The 6,000-nt window shown below is 30.8% G+C and overlaps 1 protein-coding gene across 3 annotated transcripts in view; it reads right to left on the reverse strand.

Annotated features, from left to right (window-relative positions):
- The window catches only part of LOC121123445 (uncharacterized), a 96,444-nt gene extending 91,240 nt beyond the window's left edge, over positions 1–5,204 (reverse strand). For 2 of the 3 annotated variants that reach the window (XM_040718563.2, XM_071890500.1), the window contains exon 1: positions 4,744–5,204. The gene's annotated coding sequence lies outside the window, so the exon portion shown is untranslated. The remainder of the gene's footprint in view (positions 1–4,743) is intronic. The other variant, XM_071890501.1, reaches the window with a different exon arrangement.
- Between the last annotated feature and the right edge of the window lie 796 nt (positions 5,205–6,000).

Here is a 6,000-nt window from a genome sequence, read left to right on the forward strand (position 1 = left end):
ACTCATCAGCCTTCATCCTGTATCCTAAAGGGAACCACACAGGACTCATGCCCTGTAACCATTCCTATCATCATTACTGAATCTAGGTGTTTGGTGTTGGAAACATATCGGTGCTCCTCTGCTTCATAGCCAAATTTCATTATTCGATCATTCTTCTTGTTGAAGACAGGGTAAATAGTAAAGGTCTTCTCATCAGAAAAGATCGAAATGAGTTCACATGTTCCCTGTTTCCTCCAGCCTTTTTTAAAGCCCTGGACACTGCGGATGAAGACTTATTCATCTTTCTGGCCATGTCAGCAATTGATAAAATCGGTTTTTTCTTGAAGGCCAACTTCAGGCGGTCGACCGACATGGGTGGTCTCCTGCCTGCTCCTTGAGAGTGCTTGAGGTCCTACCGAACTTGACCGCATGTAGACATTACCAATTATCTTCCTCGAGGTCCCAGACTACTTTCAGATGACCTTTTGTGACGAGGACAATGTTTTTCTTAGCAATCCACAGCTAAATAAGTGTTCTTCAATATTGTTCATTAGAACATTGTTAAAAAAGGATTTTCAACCTCTTCATTAACAAAGGGTTAAATATTAACTTTATTTTTAAGTCAAATCGAAATGTAATTAACCATTCAATTTGATATAACAAAGAGTACTTGTCCTGGGACGGGGGGAGAAGATGATTAGTCACTATATGTTATGTTAGGTTATATTAAGTATTTAAGGTATCTAATTGCATCATTATGCCTTTTTGTTTACATAGTGGAAGCAGTCAAGTAACTTTTACATTCCCAAGGATTATGGTGTTTTCTCTAATTATAATCCCTACTTTTCTCATCCATAATATCAACGAAATGAATGTAAAAAATCTAGCCATTTCATAGGGATTATAATAATTACTTTGATATCTGATTTTATCCCAATATTACTGTTTTTCTTTAAAATGGAGTAGTATTCAAACAGGTGTTTAGTTTATTTATTGGTTATTATTGGTCCTAGAACTTCATTCCTAATCAGTCTCTACCCTTCACCACATTTCAGTCTTTTCCTGATTGGTCCAATCTTTTTCACCATTCAACATTACTAAGGACTGATTCGTCTGTCCTTCAGTATAACCCATATTTCTATTATTTTCACTCTTACTTAACAACAAAGAAAGTAAAGAATTATTATCCTACTTTAGACATAAGGTCACGATCCACTCTCAACCTCGGCTGTCAAACGGTAAAAGAAAAATTTGAAGTAAACAAAATGGCAGTTAGTCTTCCCTATTTTTATTGCTGCCGACTGTTAATGATTATTACGAGAACAGTAATTTCTTACTATATACATTGAATTGGTAAGTTTATCCTGATAAGTATCAATGATAGAACTTGAAAAATAATAAATTAATTACAAACAAAGGCCTTTGATTGCTATAAATTAATACAACAATCCAAATCCTATGTAAGACTTTTTTCGAGTTCCTGATACGTAGAGACAGTTGCTTTAAATCATACAAGAGTTAACTTATTACAATTAATTAAAACAGCTGAAATGATTTTTTTTTAAATAGCAGTCGATATCTAGCCTCTTTGAAAAGACCAATAATAACCTGTCTTATCACTAACAAAACTAATTAGGAGCGGATTCAAAGGACAGCAGGTTTTTTAATATATTTAGACCACTGTCATTAGATAAAGTTTTTTTAATATATTTTGGGTAAATCTGTCCATTTTATTTATTAAACATATTTATATATTAGGTTTAGTAACAGGAAATCCATAATTTTTCCAATAGATAGCTTTACTAATGTGTATCTCGTGTTATATAAGTCCAATCAGTTTATGCATATTCTGAAAGATAAGATTTCTACAAAAAACAACAACACTTATTTGACAGTTTTGTGATTGTTTGACTCAGCATTGTTTTTGTGGTCGTCAAAGATGGACACCAACAATGAGACAATACGCAATATTTTACGGTTTTTTATTGAACAAGGCAGAAACGGGAACCAGGCGGCTGAAAATGTGAATAGTGTTTATGGCCCCATACTATGTTACTGCTAATCATGTACAAGTTAGGTCAGGTAGATTCCATTTTGTTAATTTAATGTCAAAGAGGCAAGGGCGATTGTGGGAAATGTGGATAAAACAATAGATATCGTCGAGTCCTACCATCATTGAAGCAATGTTTTGATTGCCAAGAGGATGAAAATTATTGAAGAAAAAAAAAGATCGTAAGAAATAATAGGTTTATTTTACTACACATTAATTTAGCACATACTTCAACTCTATGCCCCCAACATACTATCACTTTTGAATTATAATATTATCGATGACGTCATTAAAAAAATTATATATAGATTAAAAAACAAAGATGATGTGATGGTCATTAAATACGTACTCATAAAAAGAATTCATACTTAACTACAAATCGGTATGTACATTTTAGAACATAAAAACTCCCTATTTTTTCAAATTATTCTTTTATATTAGTGATTTTTTCTTTACTTATATAATTCTCGAGTTCTTGGAAAGTTATCAGAACCAATGTTATGCAAGGGAGAGAAATGTTAATAATTTCACAAGTAGTAAATCGAATATTCTCATTTTCTTTTTAGGTAGATAATAAATAAAGTAAGACTAGAGAAAAAAAAAGAGTTTTCTTTTCCCGAAATTATAATAATAATCAATATGGATATTTCCTTGCGGTGTTTATTCACTCCAACACCAAAATTGATATTTTAACAATATAAGACATGATTGAACGTATTAGTTACTACATATATAAACATCAGTAAACTACTTGAGTGACATTTGCATAGCTAAGCATTAGCTTGAAAAGTGTTATGGAGCCTCCGCTCCATAAAGCAAATAAAAAGAAAAAATAATATTATTTTCAAAAATGCAATTTTGAATTTAAAAAAAAAACGTGTTTTATTTTTTAAGGCCCAAGAATTTTTACCTCATTTGTTACATGAGTATCCAAAAATGAGGGTTTTTGTTGATACCTCTGAAAAATCTTATAACGTCAACTTTTCATCTGAAAAATAGCAGTTTCTTTTATCAGGATTTGACTCTATTCATACTTCCGTTGAAGACACAAGCATCCTTTTTGTCCCTCGTGATTCTCGTAGTTAAAGCAATGTTTATTTTGTAAGGAATACAAAACACAAACAGTACTATTAATATTATAGACAGTACCTCGCACAAACGGAAACAAATTCCTTCCTAATTTATTCTTTTTGAATAGTAATTAGCTTTTCAATTCCTGTTAGTATTTACAACCCATAAAAGAAACTAGCTATTACATTATTACAACTGTAGTATTTTTCTTCAAACCCGAGATTTTTTTGTATTTTTTTTTTTTTTTTGTATGTGTGTAATGCTTTATTGAATTATGTATGTAATATACATAATATATGTACCTATTTACAAAATAGACAACGTTTTTTGGGGGGGGGGATTAATGACTATGATAAACTCCGAGTCAAAGTAGGTTCATATAAGTATGTATATTTTCAATATATATACATATGTATTTTATGTTTTAGAGTAATCATTATAATATATGTACATAAACCCTCCAGATATTCTATTTAATTAATTTTGTGCGTTCTAATTTTAATGGTTTTTAAATGAGTTTTTTATATCCATTTTCATCATGTTGTCTATATTTATTTATTAATTTTGTTACGTACAAAGAAGGACGACAAAATTAAGTTCATTGGGAAAATGGGTAAATTAATGTTGTCTGTCTACATTTTAAATGGATTCAAAGGGAAGAGTAATTCGATTTTTTTTTAAATAGCTTTTGGATTGGAATTTTGTATTTATGATTGCTTTTATCTCGAGAAATATGAAAAATACTTTTATTTCCCAAAGTTTCTAGTTTTCTGCCCTATAACGTACAGTATTTCATATACTATCCCTGATCTTTAATAGCTTGATAAATACCAAATAGTATACCTTCACTTTAAGACAATTTATGATTTGTACGATTCTGATAAAAAAATTATTTTATTTCCAATGAAAGGGTCCATTTTTCGTCTGTTTTGTATATTAACTAGACATTTCCTCCGATTTTGAAAAGGATACGGAAATAATTAAAAGATTTTTTCAATTTGACAACAGGTATCTAGAAGCTTTATTTGTTGGTTTTTTTCTTATATCTTTCAATGCAAAAAAGAACACTTAATCATGACAATGTTTTTTTGTTTTTTTTCCCTTTAACTTTCAAAAAGCACAATTTTGGTTGAAAGGTAAATTTTTTCGTTTATTTGGGTCATTTTGATGTTTTAAGAGGTAAAATAACTTCAAAACACATCACATCAATACAAGGGACAGGGGAAATTGTATTATTGTTGACGAGTGTCATTATACTGCATTGTACAGGCAAAACAGACCAACTATCAAATTTTTGAAATATCATTTTTTTTATTAATAAGACTCTCTGATTTTTAGAATGTCTTATAGAAATCAAAAGATTGTTTTTTATCTTTAAATAGACATAACACAATAACTCACTATACTGCTTTGCAAATCCATTCAAAACACACCATTAACTATGATGAGTGACCAATAAGTGTTTACTAATTGCTGAATAGCAATCCATATACTGGAGTAATAATTAATAATTATTGGACACATTGTCATTGGATCCTACTGATTTTTTGAGCAGTTCAGAAGATACAGCCTAAAATCCACTTTCTCATTATTTATAATATGAACAGGGCAATATTTAGTATATGTATTTAAAATGGACTTACTTTGATTATTTATGAAGTAATATTCTTCTTGATTTAATAATAATCGGACGAGTTCACTCTTTCACAGCTCACTGTCTCATTTTCCCCTCGTTCCATATCTTTTAAAAAGCTACACCTTGTTTTTTTAATTTTTTTGTTTTTTTACCGTTGACCTTGACACTTGTTTCTCTATTGCTTATTTTCTCATCTTCCTCTATTTCTTCTCAGTCTTCATAGCCCCGGTAACTAACATCACAAAATGGAAGAAGTGATACAAAAAAATACTTGTACAAAGTGAATAATAATCACTTGTGGACAGACGAATACTTGGGGAAGAAACTGATAGGATCCTCCACGACGAATGATGACATAGAAGGTTAATCCACTAATAAAGACTAAACTTTCTTCAAGGAAGGAGAAGTCCTTTTTCCCTTCTTCTATGGACGTTATTATGTTTATCCGGCTTTTACATACTACACACTACTTGTATATACAATATGTACACCACTAAGAGCCGCTCCACGACGACGTAAAGAAAAAGAAAGAACACGACGTGAAATAAGGGTAATCACATTCTGTAGATATGTAAATACATACATAATATGTAGGACTCCATGTTCAGAGTTTGAAGGGTTCTATAACTTGAGTTGTAGAAAATATGACTTAAACTCCGTGCTATTTTTTTATAGTTGGCAATCCCTACACTGACTGCTATGATTAGAAGTTGTACAAAATATGCCATTAGAGGAATGCTAGTTATATTTCAATCTGTGGATAAAAATAAGTATACATTCTGAATTTCAGAGGGATCATAATTCTTTTTTATAGGCTGATACAAGATTTAAATATCAATGTCTCATATGCTTTTAATGTTGTTACCATTATCCCTTAATCCTTGCAGAGGGAATATCCAAGTATAAAGTATTTAAGGTCATGCAAGTTGGAAAATATGTTGGGGAGTTATAAGTAGTGTAAGTCCTTGTCATACTTGGAGTAGATTAAGGATCCGTATCGGAGTAATTACTATCTACGTCCTTGATAGTTATAGTTTGGAATTTGAGTATATTTCCTACTTCCACGTCTCATAGCTGTTTGGAATTAATCAATTAAATAATAAGATGCCATGACGTCATGGCTGCTCCGCTCTCGAACATTCTTCAAATTGTTAGGATTATCATCCCATTTTTGAGTGTTTTATTTTTTTTATTCCACAGACAGGCAAGTAATATTTTATACACCAATAATTATTGTTTAATTCTTGAGGAGGGTAGATCTAAG

Source organism: Lepeophtheirus salmonis, chromosome 8 (assembly GCF_016086655.4).
Source record: "Lepeophtheirus salmonis chromosome 8, UVic_Lsal_1.4, whole genome shotgun sequence".
In the NCBI taxonomy this organism is placed as follows: domain Eukaryota; kingdom Metazoa; phylum Arthropoda; class Copepoda; order Siphonostomatoida; family Caligidae; genus Lepeophtheirus; species Lepeophtheirus salmonis.